Raw genomic sequence first — 18921 nt, forward strand, 5'->3', positions numbered from 1 at the left:
TTCCAGTCTTTGCCCCGGTAAGTTTTCTTTCGTCGTCGGGGTAGGCCTCTTTCGGCCTCGGTCGAGATTTTTTCTCCCTCAAAGTTTTGGTGCTCTAATTCGTCATTTCGGATTTTGACTTTGCCGGCGTGATTTTTCCGCCCATGACATCGAAGCCTTCCAGCGGCTTCAAGAAGTGCACCCAGTGCGCCCGGGTAATCTCGCTCACTGATAGGCACTCGTCGTGTCTTCAGTGTCTGGGGGCCGAGCACCGTCCTCAGAACTGTAGTCTGTGTTCCCTGTTACAAAGGCGGACTCAGGTAGCGAGATTGGCCCAGTGGAACGTTTTGTTCTCGGGCTCTTCGTCGGCATCGACACCAAGGTCATCGAGTGCATCGACGTCGTCAGCGTCCAGACCTTCATCCTCGGCCGCCAGTGCATCGAGGCATCGGCCCTCTGCATCGGCGCCGAGACATCGGATAGCTGCATCGACGTCGGTGGTACCGGGACCTCGTCTGCTGATGTCGTCGGACGGTGGTGCATCGTCAGGAGTGCAGGTGAGGGCTGTCCATTCCCCTGCTGGTGGCGGTGAGCCTTCGGGTGGGTCTCCCCCTACCCTGAGGGCTACTGCGGTACAGCCCCCCCGAGATCGACCTCCTTCGACCTCGGCCCCGAGGAAGCGACGGCTGGATTCTACGTCCTCCTCGTCGGTGCCGGGGAGCTCCGGTGACATGCTTCGGAAGAAGTCGAAGAAGCATCGACACCGGTCTCCTCCCCGCGTCGGCACCGAGAGCTCTGGGTCGCCGAGGGAGTCGGCACCCAGCAGGCATCGGCACCGAGAGGACCGCTCACCCTCTGTTCAGGAGGTGTCGATGCGCTCCACTCTGGACAGCCCGGAACAGCCTCCACGCCCGGAACAGGTTCTGACGTCGACGCCTGCATCGACCTCCATGCCTTTCTCTGCAGCCGCTCTGAACGAGAGCCTCCGGGCCGTTCTCCCAGAGATTCTGGGAGAGCTGTTGCGCCCTACCCCTCCGGTACCGACGGTGCTTGCGCCTCCGGTACCGTCGAGCGTGGCGCCGGCTGGCCCATCGCCCGGGGTGAGGTCCCCGACGTCGGTACCGCGTGCGGTGCCGGCTGCGGCCACCTCCCAGGAAGGCTCCCCGACTACGTCGGCGGAGGGAGCTTCGCCGATGCGGGCGAGGGAGTCTACCTCTCGACGCCCCCATCGTGGACGTGGCTCCACTGAGTCGAGCCGGGCGAGGTTGCAGACACAGGTTCGTGAACTTGTGTCTGACACCGAGGGTGAGGCCTCGTGGGAAGAAGAGGAAGACCCCAGATATTTCTCTGATGAGGAGTCTGAGGGTCTTCCTTCTGATCCCACTCCCTCCCCTGAAAGACAGCTTTCTCCTCCTGAGAGTCTGTCTTTCGCTTCCTTTGTCCGGGAGATGTCTACGGCCATCCCCTTCCCGGTGGTTGTGGAGGACGAGCCCAGGGCTGAAATGTTTGAGCTCCTGGACTATCCTTCTCCACCTAAGGAAGCGTCCACTGTTCCCTTGCACCATGTCCTGAAAAAGACATTGCTTGCGAACTGGACCAAGCCATTAAGTAATCCCCACATCCCCAAGAAGATCGAGTCCCAGTACCCGATCCATGGGGACCCAGAGCTGATGCGCACCCAGTTGCCTCACGACTCTGGAGTTGTGGATCTGGCCCTAAAGAAGGCTAAGAGTTCTAGGGAGCATGCTTCGGCGCCCCCGGGCAAAGACTCTAGAACCTTAGACTCCTTTGGGAGATAGGCCTACCATTCCTCTTTGCTCGTGGCCAAAATCCAGTCTTACCAGCTCTACACGAGCATACACATGCGGAACAATGTGCGGCAGTTGGCGGGCTTGGTTGATGCGCTCCCCCCTGAGCAAGCCAAGCCTTTTCAGGAGGTGGTCAGGCAGCTGAAGGCGTGCAGAAAATTCCTGGCCAGAGGGGTGTATGACACCTTTGATGTTGCGTCCAGGGCCGCTGCTCAAGGTGTGGTGATGCGCAGGCTCTCATGGCTGCGTGCCTCCGACCTGGAGAATAGACTCCAGCAGCGGATTGCGGACTCGCCTTGCCGTGCGGACAATATTTTTGGAGAGAAGGTCGAACAGGTGGTAGAGCATCTCCACCAGCGGGATACCGCATTCGACAAGTTCTCCCGCCGGCAGCCTTCAGCATCTACCTCTACAGGTAGAAGATTTTTTGGGGGAAGGAGGACTGTTCCCTACTCTTCTGGCAAGCGTAGGTACAATCCTCCTTGTCGACAGCCTGCGGCCCAGGCTAAGCCCCAGCGCGCTCGCTCTCGTCAGCAGCGTGCGCCTCAGCAAGGCCCCGCGGCTCCCCAGCAAAAGCAAGGGGCGAGCTTTTGACTGGCTCCAGCAGAGCATAGCCGACATACAAGTGTCAGTGCCGGGCGACCTGCCGGTCGGGGGGAGGTTGAAAGCTTTTCACCAAAGGTGGCCTCTCATAACCTCCGATCAGTGGGTTCTCCAAATAGTCCGGCAAGGATACACCCTCAATTTGGCCTCAAAACCTCCAAATTGTCCACCGGGAGCTCAGTCTTACAGCTTCCAGCACAAGCAGGTACTTGCAGAGGAACTCTCCGCCCTTCTCAGCGCCAATGCGGTCGAGCCCGTGCCATCCGGGCAAGAAGGGCTGGGATTCTATTCCAGGTACTTCCTTGTGGAAAAGAAAACAGGGGGGATGCGTCCCATCCTAGACCTAAGGGCCCTGAACAAATATCTGGTCAAAGAAAAGTTCAGGATGCTTTCCCTGGGCACCCTACTTCCCATGATTCAGGAAAACGATTGGCTATGCTCTCTGGACTTGAAGGATGCCTACACACACATCCCGATACTGCCAGCTCACAGACAGTATCTGCGATTTCAGCTGGGCACACGTCACTTCCAGTACTGTGTGCTACCCTTTGGGCTCGCCTCTGCGCCCAGGGTGTTCACAAAGTGCCTGGCTGTAGTAGCAGCGGCACTTCGCAGGCTGGGGGTGCACGTGTTCCCATAGCTCGACGATTGGCTGGTAAAGAACACGTCCGAGGCAGGAGCCCTGCAGTCCATGCAGATGACTATTCGCCTCCTGGAGCTACTGGGGTTTGTGATAAATTACCCAAAGTCCCATCTTCTCCCAGCACAGAGACTCGAATTCATAGGAGCTCTGCTGGATTCTCGGACGGCTCGCGCCTATCTCCCAGAGACGAGAGCCAACAACTTGTTGTCCCTCGTCTCGCGGGTGCGAACGTCCCAGCAGATCACAGCTCGGCAGATGTTGAGATTGCTGGGCCACATGGCCTCCACAGTTCATGTGACTCCCATGGCCCGCCTTCACATGAGATCTGCTCAGTGGACCCTAGCTTCTCAGTGGTTTCAGGCTGCTGGGGATCTAGAAGACGTGATCCACCTGTCCACAAGTTTTCTCGAATCCCTGTATTGGTGGACGATTTGGTCCAATTTGACTCTGGGACGTCCTTTCCAAATTCCTCAGCCACAAAAAGTGCTGACCACGGATGCGTCTCTCCTGGGATGGGGAGCTCATGTCGATGGGCTTCACACCCAAGGAAGCTGGTCCCTCCAGGAACGCGGTCTACAGATCAATCTCCTGGAGTTGCGAGCGATCTGGAACGCTCTGAAGGCTTTCAGAGATCGGCTGTCCCACCAAATTATCCAAATTCAGACAGACAACCAGGTTGCCATGTACTATGTCAACAAGCAAGGGGGGCACCGGATCTCGCCCCCTGTGTCAGGAAGCCGTCAGCATGTGGCTCTGGGCTCGCCGTCACGGCATGGGGCTCCAAGCCACTTATCTGGCAGGCGTAAACAACAGTCTGGCCGACAGACTGAGCAGGATTATGCAACCTCACGAGTGGTCGCTAAACTCCCGAGTGGTGCGCCAGATCTTCCAAGCGTGGGGCACCCCCTTGGTGGATCTCTTCGCATCTCGAGCGAACCACAAAGTCCCTCAGTTCTGTTCCAGGCTTCAGGCCCACGGCAGACTGGCATCGGATGCCTTCCTCCTGGATTGGGGGGAGGGCCTGCTGTATGCTTATCCTCCCATTCCTCTGGTGGGGAAGACTTTGTTGAAACTCAAGCAAGACCGAGGCACCATGATTCTGATTGCTCCTTTTTGGCCGCGTCAGATCTGGTTCCCTCTTCTTCTGGAGTTATCCTCCGAAGAACCGTGGAGATTGGAGTGTTTTCCGACCCTCATCACGCAGGACGAAGGGGCTCTTCTGCATCCCAGCCTCCGGTCCCTGGCTCTCACGGCCTGGATGTTGAGAGCGTAGACTTTGCCTCTTTGGGCCTGTCAGAGGGTGTCTCCCGTATCTTGCTTGCTTCCAGGAAAGATTCCACTAAGAGGAGTTACTTCTTTCTATGGAGGAGGTTTGCCGTCTGGTGTGACAGCAAGGCCCTAGCTCCTCGCTCTTGTCCTACACAGACCCTGCTTGAATACCTTCTGCACTTGTCTGAGTCTGGTCTCAAGACCAACTCTGTAAGAGTTCACCTTAGTGCAATCAGTGCATACCATTACCATGTGGAAGGTAAGCCGATCTCAGGACAGCCTTTAGTTGTTCGCTTCATGAGAGGTTTGCTTTTGTCAAAGCCCCCTGTCAAGCCTCCTACAGTGTCATGGGATCTCAATGTCGTTCTCACCCAGCTGATGAAACCTCCTTTTGAGCCACTGAATTCCTGCCATCTGAAGTACTTGACCTGGAAGGTCATTTTCTTGGTGGCAGTTACTTCAGCTCGTAGAGTCAGTGAGCTTCAGGCCCTGGTAGCCCAGGCCCCTTACACCAAATTTCATCATAACAGAGTAGTCCTCCGCACTCACCCTAAGTTCTTGCCAAAGGTCGTGTCGGAGTTCCATCTGAACCAGTCAATTGTCTTGCCAACATTCTTTCCCCGTCCTCATTCCTGCCCTGCTGAACGTCAGCTGCACACATTGGACTGCAAGAGAGCATTGGCCTTCTATCTGGAGCGGACACAGCCCCACAGACAGTCCGCCCAATTGTTTGTTTCTTTTGATCCCAATAGGAGGGGAGTGGCTGTAGGGAAACGCACCATATCCAATTGGCTAGCAGATTGCATTTCCTTCACTTACGCCCAGGCGGGGCTGGCTCTTGAGGGTCATGTCACGCTCATAATGTTAGAGCCATGGCTGCGTCGGTAGCCCACTTGAAGTCAGCCTCCATTGAAGAAATTTGCAAAGCTGCGACGTGGTCATCTGTCCACACATTCACATCTCATTACTGCCTGCAGCAGGATACCCGACGCGACAGTCGGTTCGGGCTTTAGGATCCAACTCCACCCCCCGAGGGCCCTGTTTGTTCTGTTCCAGGCTGCACTCTCAGTTAGTTGGTAAATTTTTTAGGTCAATCTCAGTTATGTCCTCGCCATTGCGAGGCCCAATTGACCATGGTTGTTGTTTTGAGTGAGCCTGGGGGCTAGGGATACCCCATCAGTGAGAACAAGCAGCCTGCTTGTCCTCGGAGAAAGCGAATGCTACATACCTGTAGAAGGTATTCTCCGAGGACAGCAGGCTGATTGTTCTCACAAACCCGCCCGCCTCCCCTTTGGAGTTGAGTCTTCCCTTGTTTCTCTTTTGCTACATACGAGACTGGCCGGCTCGAGCCGGTTTCGGGCGGGAAGACGGCCGCGCATGCGCGGTGCGCGCGAGGACTAGCAAAGGACTTTGCTAGTGAAGATTCTGATTGGAGGGGCTGCCGTGGACGTCACCCATCAGTGAGAACAATCAGCCTGCTGTCCTCGGAGAATACCTTCTACAGGTATGTAGCATTCGCTGTTAACTTTTGTATTTTATTGTCTGATAGTACCTTCTGGGATCATCACGCAGATTATGTGGATACTGTTAGTTCTATTTAGTTCTTTTTTTACCGTTTGTAGATTATGGTCTTAAATTTACAAGTTACTAATCAGATTCCCGTTATATCTTATCGAAGATCAAAGACAAAAAAAATTGATAACATTTCCAAATTGATGTTTGATCTGTGTTTTTGCTCAACCGCTCTGTGGCATAGATACTGTTGTAGGTCGCAGATCATTTCAGAAGTTAAATTGTCCTAAATTTAAAACTAAGCCAGTCAGATATTTGAAAGCTCTTCAAAGAGCCACGGATTATACTGATGACGTTATTCCCATGCCAGTTTTGTTTTTTAATGCTAGATCAGTAAATAACAAAGCCTTGTTAATTTAATTCAGGACAATGACCTGGGAATGTTTTTTATAACTGAAATTTGGATTTCTGAAGCAAATAGCTGTTTGCTTTCTCATTTATCCCCTCCAGGTTACAGTGTACTACATGGTAATAGAATTGGTAAGAAAGGTGGGGGGTCTGGCTATTGTTTTTAAGAACTTTGTGGTCCTTTTACAAAGCTGTGGTAAAAAGTGACCTGCGGTAGTGTTTTTTTTTTTTTTGGCGTGCGCTGGGCCATTTTTTTACCACATCTGGGGGAAATAGCAATTTTTTAATTGGCTAAGAAATGGGCCTGCATTAGTATTAAAACGTGTGTATGGCCTGAGCCCTTACCGCCACCCAATGGCCTTAGACGTAAGGGCTCACGCGCTACCTACTTGGTAACCATGCAGCATGTGCCAACGTGGGTGTGCTGCCAGTTACCGCTGGGAATGCCCCCCACAGTAGAAACTTGAAAATTTTCTAATGTGGGATTCGGCGTGTGCCAAAATTGGAATTACCTCTGCGGTACTGCCGATTGAGCCCGTGCTACTCTCGCCTTTATAAAAGGGCCCCTTTCTTAAGCTTTCTTTTTTTTAGGTTTTATACACGAGTGCTGCCAGACTGGGCCCTTTAGAAATGATCTTTTTTTAATCGTCCTGGCAATTGGTCTAAACTTCAAGGGCTTTTCTTTGAAACTATTCTTTATTAATCTTCCAAATTTACTAGAATCCTATTATTGGAGGATCTTAATTTGCATAGAGATGATGTTTTAGATAAAGATGCTAGAAATTTGACTGAATTCTTAAACCTCTGCAGATCAAATCAAATTCATTTTTTGTTGTATTATTGATGTATTTGTTAATGCAATGCAAAGGCACAATCAGAAACAAAGTAGCTGTACATTACTCACAAAGATAAGACAATTGCTTAGTGAGTAATGTACAGCATCAAATAAGTAACCAGAGTAATAAGGAATGAAGAGAAAAAAAGTAAGCACGGGAGTTTTCTCCTATTAACCCCCAAGCATTGCTTTTCTTAAGAAGTTGGACCTAACTAAGCAACAGACAAACAAACAAGCATAGATCTCCAACCAACCATACCATATCACTCATACCCCAACCTTTCTTCCAAATCCCCGTCCCTCCCCCTCCAGTGTGTCATATGTATCCAACTCCATTCTAAGGGTCACTGTTTAGATTTAATAGCTTACCTGTCTAATGGTTTAGTTACTTCCATAGCACGGCATCCAATTCCTTAGACTGATCATTTTAAAGCGAGTTTTATTCTTAATGTATCATCATCTAAAATCTCGTTGTCTAAATGTATCAAAACTATCTTGAAGAGGGCTAAGATTGATTCATCTGTTTTCTGGTCCCAGTTTGAAAGGTATTTAGGTTTTGAGGAGCCCAGATCCTACAAATTTATTTTCAAATTGGCATGTGACTGTTAGCAGGATTTTGGAAGAGTAAGCACCACTGAAAGAAAAGTCCATAAGATTGAGGAAATTGGCTCCCTGGTTTATTAGAATTTAAAAAAAAGAAATGCAGGCAGCTTGAGCGGGCTTTTTATAAGTCTGTCAAGCTTGAATTAAAATCCTCTTGGAGACAGCAATTTCTTTTGCATAAGTCAGAATTAATTCTTGCAAAGAGATCTTACTGTGCCACTCAAATTGAGAACTCTACTGAATACTAAAAATGCTTTTTCAAGTTGTTCATACTTTATCTTAGCTTTCTTTTTTAGGAGAAGAAATGAAATTAAAATCAAATTTTAGCTCATATGCTTGCTGATTTCTTGTTTTCTAAGATTGATAAAATTAGATCTGAACTTTTGTCTATTGATAGTAGAGCTATCTCCCAAATTATTGTGCTGGTTGACTCTCCTGATAATGCTCTGGCAGATTTTATTTATATTTATTTATTGCATTTTCATGTTCTAGCTTTGATTATTCTTTTTCTATGGTGAAGTTGCACTTGTAAAAAGTAACAAAATCTTCATCAGCACTTGATATTTGCCTAGCATATTTTCTGAGAGATCTACCTGCTCCGATTCTTTTATTGGATTACCTTTCTGCTTCACTCTATTTTAGGAGCTAATGTCGACCCACAAAATATGGGTCATATTTTGCTAACTCCGATTCCTAAGTCGGAAGGGCTGGATCTTTCTATCTAGACCCATTGCCAGTATACCAGTCTGCCAACTCCAGACTTCGCGCCTTCTGTCTCGCTGCACCCTACGCCTGGAATAAACTTCCTGAGCCCCTACGTCTTGCCCCATCCTTGGCCACCTTTAAATCTAGACTGAAAGCCCACCTCTTTAACATTGCTTTTGACTCGTAACCACTTGTAACCACTCGCCTCGACCTACCCTCCTCTCTTCCTTCCCATTCACATTAATTGATTTGATTTGCTTACTTTATTTATTTTTGTCTATTAGATTGTAAGCTCTTTGAGCAGGGACTGTCTTTCTTCTATGTTTGTGCAGCACTGCGTATACCTTGTAGCGCTATAGAAATGCTAAATAGTAGTAGTAGTGATGGAATCGCTTGTGGGGATGCAGCTCTCTCAATATATTGAGCAACCCTTTTGTTTTGATAATACTCAATTTGGCTTTTGGAGCAGGCATAGTACAGAATCATTTGCTTTCCATGATTTGGAAAGCACTGAGTGTAGGCAAACAGTTATACTCTTACAATTTGACATATCTGGAGCTTTTGATTCTGTTGACAGTCTAAAGCTTCTTGAAGAGCTAAGTGAACTGAGTTTTAGTAGTTTTGTACTTGGTTGGTTTAGTTGTTTGGGTTTTTTTTAGTGAATTGAAGCTATTGTGTTTTGAAAAATGGTATCTGTTCAAACCCCTGGAGTCCTATACGTGGTGTCCCTTTGTTATGATTGGGGTCTGAACCCCTCTCAAACTTACCTCTTTCCTGGGGGTCAGCTTCTTAGCTGGCTTCTGTTTCTTTTCTCTTTCCTTTCTGAGCTGGCTCTGTCTCTCTGTGCTGGCAGCTTCCAGCAGCATGGGGTTAATTGTCTCACTTCACTACAGCTGTGTGTGTGTTGCCTGAGTTGCTCTAACTCTCTTTGGGTGTACTGGCTTCAAGTGTTTCACGGTTTTGCATTGGTGTGGGTTGGGCCTCTCTGGGTCAGTGTGCTTTTGCCTAGGTCTAGGGAGTGTGACATCATCAGGGAGGGCCTTGATAAGGAAGTGGTGTTGTTTCCTTCGGGGCCTTTGCAACAGTGGTGTTTGCTGTAGGTAGGGTGGTGCAGTGTGCACTTCTGACGTTGTGTCTAGTTTCCCTGCTTGCTTTTGCTAAGGGCCAGGTTAGTGTTAGTGCAGTGTGCACTGGTGACTGTGTGTTTAGCTTTCCTGCTTTTCCCTTTTGGTTCCCTTCTGTTCCCTCTTGGTTTTGGTAGCATTGCTGTGTGTAGGGCTTTGGAAGCTCTGTTGTTGTTGTTAGAAGTACTTCAGGGTTTGGTGTTGTTAGGAACACTGCAGAGTTTGCTGTTAGAAGTACTTCTGGTGTTTGTGCTATTAGGAGCATTGCAGTCTTTGCTGTTGGTGTTTGGTGCTTTAGAAGCACTTTTGGCTTATGTGTTAGCTTCCCTCCTTGTGGCTCCCCTGTCTTCCCTTTTAGTGCTAGGAGCTCTTCTGGTTGCTTGCCAGAGTAGTGCTTAGGAAGCACCTTGTTAGTTGTATCTAGCTTGCTAGAGCAGTGCTTAGGTAGCTGGTTTAGTTTTGTGTTTAGCTTATTAGTGTAAAGCTCTGCTTGTAGCTTGGTGCTTAGTAGCACCTGTGTTAGCTTTGTATTTAGTACCCTGCTCTGTTAGTTTAGGGCTTAGGAAGTCCCTTTCTTGAGCAGGGCTTAGGAGCTCCTGTTTAGTATAGGGCTTAGGAAGTCCTTTTGTCAGTTTACTGTTAGGAACACTCCTGCTGGTTTAGGGCTTGGGAGCACGTAGATCAGTTTAGGGTTAGGAGCACTTCTGTTTCCAGTCCTGGTCCCTATGTCATCCGGTATCCAGTAAGTCCTGTCGGCTACTCGAACCCAGGAGCTCAACTCTTGGGGGGCTTAGTAGCTAAGTACAGGTGAAGCTGTTGGACCAGTCCAGTGTGCTCCAGTCCCGTGTTCCAGTCCTGTGTCCTCCAGTCCGGGGGACCAGTCCAGGGTGTTCCAGTCTGGTGTGCTCCAGTCCAGTGTGTTCCGGTCCGGTGTGTGTTCCAGTCCTGTGTCCTCCAGTCCGGGGGATTCCAGTCCATGTGTTCCGGTTCGCTGGGCAGTGCCTGCAGTCCCTGCCGGTGTGCTTACCCAGTGTTGGTTGGTGGGTTTTGCCTGCTGTTGTCGCTCCTCGTCAGCAGCCCAAGGGCTCATGTTTGCTCCAGAGCCCGGCCCCGCGGGCTCTGAACCTGAGAACCTGACACCCTTAGGGGTCGCCACGGTCCCCACTACTATTTAACTTCACGTCTGATCTTGCTGCCATTTCTCTACATGCTGATACATTTCTTTGCTTATATGCTGTTGACATATTTGTCTTAGCTCCCATATATTCTGATCAAATATGTACTTGTCAGGTTATTGAACAGTGTATTTCCATGGTCTCATGGTCATTTCTTTAAATTGAATGCAGACAAAACGAATATATTATGTTTAAGTTTTTAGAAATTTTTTGTCTGATATGCCTAAAATGGTTACTCTTATCTGATGTTGTGACCTTTGGAGGTTGCTCAAGACGCACATGTTAGGTATTTTCTGGATTCCACTTTCTTTTGAGACTCAAGTTAACAATTTGATTAAAAAAAATTTTTTTCAAATTAAAGCAACTTGGATCAGTATGTTCCAACTTTTATTAAAAGGATTTTGCATTAGTTGTGCTGGCTATGATTCTTTCTGTCCTTGATTATTGAGGAGTGGAGGAGTGGCCTAGTGGTTAGGGTGGTGGACTTTGGTCCTGGGGAACTGAGTTCGATTCCCACTTCAGGCACAGGCAGCTCCTTGTGACTCTGGGCAAGTCACTTAACCCTCCATTGCCCCATGTAAGCCGCATTGAGCCTGCCATGAGTGGGAAAGCACGGGGTACAAATGTAACAAAATAAATATAATTCCATATATTTTAGCCTGCCCCAGATATTGTTGTCTAAACTGCAGTTACTTCAAAACACACAGCTGTAAGACTGATTTTTTTTTTTTTTTTTTGCGTTCTAAATATGTTGCATTGGCTTCCTTTACACATAAGAGTATTGAAGTGTTGTGTTTTGTTCATCAGGTGATATAAGGTCTTGCTCCTTTTCCTTTATTGTTACAATTGAATCGTTCATCGTGTCATAGAAAATGTATCCGTCCAAACACCGGTGCTTGGTTTTTAGGGGTTTTTTTCCCTTCCCCTAGTGGGTTGAAATACAGCAGGCACTGGAAGTCATCTTTTTCTAAAGACTCTGTTTCTGCTTGGAATGGTTTACCTTTTAGAACTTAGGTTGGAAAGTTCTATTATTCCTTTAGGAGAAATTTTATGATTTAGTTTTCTTTGTATTGGAAGGTTTTTAATTTGTTATATGTTGTTTGATTTTATTTTTAATGCAAAGATGTAGTATTTTTTTCTTTTGTTTTCTACTCTGTAAACTGCATAGGACCATTTGTTGAATTATGCAGTATATAAACGTAAGGTAATTTAAGTTGTCAATGTAAACTACCTTGTAATCTTTTGCAGGAGAGGTGGTATATTAAGAGAAATAAACCATTTTGCTTTTGTTTTTTTCTTTTACTTATTTTATTATTAATTTTATTGTTATTTTTGTGGGAGGGAGAAAAGATAAGTTTTTGTTTTTTTTAATGAGTTTGTAAACTGTTTCAATTTGTTTTATTAACAAGTAACAGTATATAAACATTTAAATATGCTCAAGGAAATAATAGTAAGAGCTAGGAGCTGAACTTACCACTTATAAAGTGCAAATCAATTTACTCAGAGCATTGGGAAGTGATGGTAAACCCCTAATGGCTGGATCTCCCTTCCTGAAGTGATTCTTTGGTATTTGTAGTGCTGAAAATGATATAGGCAGTGGTATAACTTCAGATTCTGGCAGTGGTGTGCTGGTAAATGTTTAACAGGCTCTCTCCCCGGTCCACCTCTGGGCCCCTCGTCCATCTCTGCGCCCCTCCCCCAAATTGCAGAGCTGGTTATAGCCGGGGAGAGAGCCTGGGGGGGGGGGGGGCAATCTAATTCATGTTTAATGTGGGATAAAATGCCATAAATAAGTAAATAAAAATAAACTTTTAATGTTGAGCACCTGATTCTCAAAGTGGACATATTCCAAACACTATAATGAAAATAAAATGATCTTTTCTACCTTTGGTGACTTTGTTTTTCTGATCATGCTGGCCCAGTATCCGATTCTGCTGCTATCTGTCCTCTTAACTCCATTTCCAGGGCTTCCTTTCCATTTATTTCTTTACTTTCCGCCTTTCTTCTTCATTTCTTGCCCTACATCTGTAAGTAAAAGCTGGGTCCTCCGCAGACTTGACTGTCCAGTGGATCCAGCTTCAGCCTATTTTCTTCATCCATGTGCAGTTTTTCTTCTCTCTTCCTTTTCCCTCTTCTCATCTCATTCCTCACTCTTCCCTCCCCTCCATCCATGTCCAGCATTTCTTCTCTCTCCCTTCCCTCTCCTTCATCCATGTCCAGCGACCCTCCTCTCCCCTTGCCATCCATCCACCCATGTCCAGCAACCCTCCTCTCCCTTGCCTTCCATCCATCCACCCATGTCCAGCAGCCTTGCTCTCCCCTGCCCTCCATCCACCCACCCATGTCCAGCAGCCCTGCTCTCCCCCCTGCCCTCCTCCCCTCCATCTGCCTTCTTCCAGTCCCCCCCCCCCCTCCCGTTGCCCCGGTCATCCGTCTGCCCTCTGCTCCCCGACCTGGTTTCCTTCCGGTGCCGCTGCTTGCCTTTCAAAATTTTATTTTCCCTCGAGGCGCGCCGGCATTGAAGTGAAGGCAGCAGGCTCAGCTCAGTTCCAGCCTCCCGTTCCCTTCCCTCGCATCATGGCTCCGCCCTCGCGCAAACAGGAAATACGTCAGAAGAGGGCAGAGCCATGATGCGAGGGAAGGGAACGGAAGGCTGGAATTGAGCTGAGCCTGCTGCCTTCGCTTCAACGCCGGCGCGCCTCGAGGGAAAATAAAATTTTTAAAGGCAAGCAGCGGCGCCGGAAGGAAACCAGGTCTGTCGGGGAGCAGAGGGAAGACAGATGATGGACGACCGGGGCAGTGGGGGAGCAGAGGCGAGCCGGCTCGCACTGGCCAACAACCGGCTCGCAAGATGCCAGTAAATTTAACAAAAGGCTCTTGCGAGCCGGCTCCAGCACACCACTGGATTCTGGGCCCTCAACAAAAATTTTGCAGAATACCATGGATCCTTATGGGGGAGGTGGTATCCCTCACAAAAATGGTGTGGTGGGAGGGCCTGCCCCCTCCCACCCTTCCAGATAACTAGCTCTTCACTACTTTTAAGATCCCCGAGGCCTTTAAGAGCAGGAATGTACTATCCAAATCTCTAACGGCACAGAAGCTCACATAGTTGGCATTGATACATACAATCAAAGCACAGAACAGATGTGTCGGTGTCTAACAATACGCTAGCTCCTCCCCCACTTCTGTCCTCATCTTCCATGACCATTTGTGGAGCTTCTCTCTCTCTCTCTCCCTAAAGTCTTTTTTGCAAGATCGCCCTTCATTTGTCCATCTCTAGCACCCATCTCTTCATGGCTAGTCTGGATATGGCAGCAGTGGGAATAAAAATCAGTACATGGCAGTTTTAACCGAAACTGGTTTCAGCTGAATCCAAAACTGACAACTAAAGTTTGGTTGTGTGAATGAGAACAAATGAAGCGTGCTCCCCAAAGCCCTCTGCAAAACCCACAGAAGATTACTCTCCTGTCTCAGGGTTAGGGTTACCGTAATCCTCTTTTAAGAGGACTTGTCCTCCATTTGGCCTTCTTCAGATATGTCCGCCAGGTCTTTAATTTTTAGGAAAATATCCTCTTTTTCTTTTATGTACCTATGACCAACGCACCTACCCACATAATGAGAGGAACCATCTCAGGTCTATTACTCAGTCTGGGCACATGGGAGTGCTAAAGAGCGAGAAAGGCATTGCTGATCTCCTCTGTTTCCCTGCTGATTGAATCTGTCAAAAAAATTTTTGTTTGTGCAGCATAACTTTAAGCATATGTCATGCAAAGACTTTCACATATATCTTAGAAGCAGCCAAAGTTATTGAGGGATATCGGCTCTTATGATAAGTACGCTTGGGTTCAGACTCTCATACTCAAATCCAGGAATTTTTGAATAGTAGATGTCTACTGCTGTACTGTAAGTCGGTCACTGTTTGATGTGTGTTCATTAACTTAAAGCAATATACACATTTTCTACGATTAAATATTTTTTTAGCAAAGGTAACAACCATTTTTATTTTTTTGTCTTTTTTTTTTTTTTAAATGTTTATTTATATTTATTGTACTTACACATATCGCACAGAAATAATTGTAAACAAACATTATCGCCATTTCCCTCTGCAATATCAACATTGGTTTTTGTTTTGTTTCTATTACTCTGTATTCCCCTTATATGCCCCTTACCCTCTCCCCCTCCCTCTACCCCCCTCCTCCCACTTAGTTAATTGGCAAGGCAGGGTCCGGCTGCGCCGACCACTCAATATATGAGTCCCATATTCGATGATACACTATCAGGCGACCTTGTCGCATCGCCGTGAGCTTAGACATTAGGTGAATGTAGTCCAGTTTCCTTATAACAGTCCTGAGTCCCGGCAAAGTTTGTTGTTTCCATGCCGCTGCCAACACCAACTTACCAGCCACCAATATCTGGGTGGCCAGCTGATACACATATTTTTTGGACCCCTGGGGTCGCATGTGCAGAAGGCAAAAGTCCATTGTCATAGGAAAGTCTGATTTTGTTATGCTTATAATCAACCTCACCACTCCCGTCCAGTATTGTTGAGCATGAGGACAGGCCCACCATATGTGCACCATATCTCCTAACATTTCACATTGACGCCAACAGAGAGCCGACCCCCCTTTAAACATTTTAGCTAATCTCTGTGGTGTGTAATACCAGCTGTACAATATTTTGTAGCCATTTTCTACAAGAGCATTGGAAATTGACACCTTAAGCAATGAATCAAACACTTGTTCCCATACTGAGTATTCATAAGAGACCCCCAGTATTGTTTCCCATTTATGTGTATAGTATAAAATTGGCTGTGTTTGTAGTAAAAGCGCTTTGTATAGCCTAGAGATTCCCCCTCTACCCCCTCCACCAGCCATAGCCCTCTCTAATTGCGTTTCTTCCAAACTCAACTCTTCCTTTGCTCGCCTCAAAATGTAGTCCCTTAGTTGACTATATTGAAATGCATTAGACGTTGGGATTCCATATTCCTCTTGCACTTCTGCAAAGGTTAATATTTCCCCCTCCTCCCACATCTGTCCCAACTCCCTTAAGCCTCCCTGCTCCCAGTTCCTATATCGCGAATCCAAAGATCCCGGTGTGAATCCTGGTGCATGCCTTATTGCGGTGTGTAAAAAATGTGTGCGTCCTCGAAAAAATCTACTACGGATGCTACTCCAAGTTGTGAGCGGACACCGAACAATCGGCGGCACTTCCTTTATTATCTCTCTGATCTCTCGTTCAGAGAGCCAAGGGATAACCCACAAGGGGTGCGAGCCGCACCAGGTCTGCTCCATAGCCTTCCAAGCCTTCCCACCTCCCTGCAACCACTCTGTTAAAATGCGAAGGTGAGCCGCCTGATAGTAAAGCAAAAATGAGGGCACCCCCATACCCCCATGTACTCTCGGCTGATGCATCACTGACCGACGCACCCTTGGTGGCTTCCTTTTCCATATGAAGGAGAAGACTCTGCCCTGCAACCCCTTAAGAAACTTGTCAGGTAGAGAAATAGGAAGCGCCATAAACAAGTAGAGTAGTTTCGGCAACAGGATCATTTTAATCGCATTTATCCGACCCATCCATGATATTGTGAGGCCCTCCCATCTCTCCATTTCCAAAAAAAGTTCCCGTACCCTTACAGGGAAATTGGCCGCATACAGATCCTCCATTCTCTTTGTAATATTCACCCCTAAGTATTTGATACTTCTGGGGGCCCACTTAAAGGGGAAAGTGGCTCGCAACCTTGCTACTTGGTCCACTGGAATGGAAATGTTCAATATCTCGGATTTCTCCATGTTAACCTTAAATCCAGCCACCCAGCCAAAGTCCCGCAATGCCTCCCCTATAATTGGAAGTGATGCACTGGGATTTGTCAGAGTGAGGAGGATATCGTCCGCAAATAAGAGCACCCGAGTTTCAATGGTTCCCATCCTCAGTCCTCGTACGTCTGGATGTGATCTAATGTAAGCCGCCAAAGGCTCCACAACCAAGGCGAAAAGGAGTGGTGATAAGGCACATTCCTGTCTCGTCCCCCGCCGCAACAAAAATGGTATGGACTGGCTCCCGTTGACCCTAACCGAGGCCGTGGGCACTCGATATAAAAGATATATCCAGTGCATGAACCCTTCTGGAATACCCACCCTCTTCAGGGTTGCAAACAAAAAAGGCCAATGCACCCTGTCAAACGCCTTTTCTGCGTCTAATGACAGGATACATAACGGCTGTTGTTTTATATGTGCAAATTGAATAAGGTGAAGTGCCCTGCGAATATTATCAAATGTTTGGCGCGCCCGCACGAACCCCGCTTGATCTTTGTGAACTAGTTGCGGTAAATATTGCTGCAGACGGGATGCCAGGATCGCAGTAAAGATTTTGTAGTCCACCCCCAGAAGAGAGATTGGCCTGTAAGAGCCGCACAGCTGTGGGTCTTTGCCTGGTTTGGGTAAGACTATGATGTTCGCCTGGTGCCAGGTTTCTGGAAGAGACCTCCGTTCTCCCAAATCATTAAACACCTTCAGCAGCAGAGGAGCCACCAGGGACCCAAAAGTCTTGTAGAACTTATTTGTAAATCCATCAGGTCCTGGTGCTTTGCTGGGTGCTAGGTCCTTTATTGCCTGTAAGATCTCTTCTAACTCAATTGGCCTAGAAAGTCTATGCTGGGCACTCTCTGCAAGTGTGGGCATTACATTCCTATCCAGGAAGGCCTCGATCTCAACTTCCTCTGGACTAATGTCTGGAGTATAGAGTTTTTCATAAAAGCTCCTAAAAGCTTCTTGTATGGCCTGAGGATCGGTTATGCGGTCCCCCCTGTCATTTCTCAGCTGAGTGACATGCGCTTTTTTTGTTTGCTGTTTTAATTTGTGCGCCAATACCCTACTGGCCTTGTTGCCAAACTCAAAATGGGTCTGGCGAATCCTCTGCAGTTGCTCAGAGAGGTCCGCCAGTTGGAGCTCCCTGATCTCTTGCCTTAATTTATGCGCTTGGTCTAGCAGAGTTCGTGCTGGGCCTCCCTTGCCCTGTCTACTTATTAACTTCTCCACCTGTGCCAGTTGCTTGCGCCCTGACTCCTCTGCTCGAGTTCTTTCCCGTCGCACATGTGCTTTCAAGGCGATAAAGTGGCCTCTCATCACCGCCTTGAAGCCCTCCCAAAGCACCCCTGGGGTCACCTCCCCATTATCATTAAGTTGGATATATTCTTTGATTAACTTCTCAAATTGAAGTACATGGGTCACCTCTGCCAGCAATGCATCATCCAAGCGCCACTGTGGGGCCTCCCTCTTCCCCTCTTGTGTTTGTAAAACAAGGGTGACCGGGCTATGATCTGACCAGGTTCGCGGTTCTATGTGTTGATCTTTAACCCTGCCCATCACCACCGCATCCCCCAGCCAAAAATCAATACGGGAGAAGGAGTTATGAACTTGGGGAAAAGCATGTGTAATCTCTTTGTGTTGGGTTGGCCTGCCTCCACAGATCACTCAACTGCCACCTTGCTATAAATGTGTGAAGTAGCTCCCGTCCCTGTTTAGCATATTGTATTGATGTAGAGGAGTTATCCAATTGTGGGTTGGGAGTAACATTAAAGTCTCCTCCCACCAGCACGGTTCCCTCCCCATGTGCCAGCAATATCTGATCTAGTCGATGAAAAAATTCCCCATGGTCTGCATTGGGCCCATAAACGTTAACTAAAGTGTAGGTCAGTGTTCCCAATTGGACAACTAATAAGATATAACGACCTTCCTTATCTCTACTGACCTTTTTAATCTGCCAGGGATGGGAATCATTAAGTGCTACCATGACCCCCCTACTCTTGGTGCCTGAATTGTTCGATGCAAAGTACATATGTGGATACTGGTGATGCCTACATAACCTCTCATGTTGCTTTTTTAAATGAGTCTCCTGAATCAGGGCTATATCTATTTTTAAGCGGGTCAGCTCCCGAAATAGGAGCTGTCGCTTCATTGGCACATTTAAGCCTCTGACATTCAGGATCGCTAATGTTACATCTTGCATTCCATCACCTCCCATAAGCGCCCTAAGCCAGTCCAAGTGTGGTCTCCTGCCTTGTCATCTCCTTGTTCCTCTCCTCTTATCCATCTACTCCCCCGCCTCCCCCCCTCCCCCTGATCCTCCCTCCCTTCCACCCCCTCCCCCTATGTTCATGAAGATCCTCTCTCATGTTTGAAAGAGTATCCCGTAGAGGAAGTACCTCACCCCTCCACTCACCCTCTTAGTGCCCCTGAGCAACATAACAACTGTTCTCCCG

General features: G+C 47.8%; 1 protein-coding gene across 2 annotated transcripts in view; it reads left to right on the plus strand.

The window, feature by feature from the left end:
* The window catches only part of STX6 (syntaxin 6), an 80733-nt gene that overhangs the window by 20105 nt on the left and 41707 nt on the right, over window positions 1-18921 (plus strand). The window contains exon 1 of one of the 2 annotated variants that reach the window (XM_030206517.1): window positions 10399-10419. The exons of the other annotated variant lie outside the window; for it this stretch is intronic. The gene's annotated coding sequence lies outside the window, so the exon portion shown is untranslated. Of the gene's footprint in view, window positions 1-10398; window positions 10420-18921 lie in introns of those variants that run through there. 2 annotated transcript variants of the gene reach the window in all.

Source organism: Microcaecilia unicolor, chromosome 6, assembly GCF_901765095.1.
Source record: "Microcaecilia unicolor chromosome 6, aMicUni1.1, whole genome shotgun sequence".
Taxonomy (NCBI): Eukaryota; Metazoa; Chordata; class Amphibia; order Gymnophiona; family Siphonopidae; genus Microcaecilia; species Microcaecilia unicolor.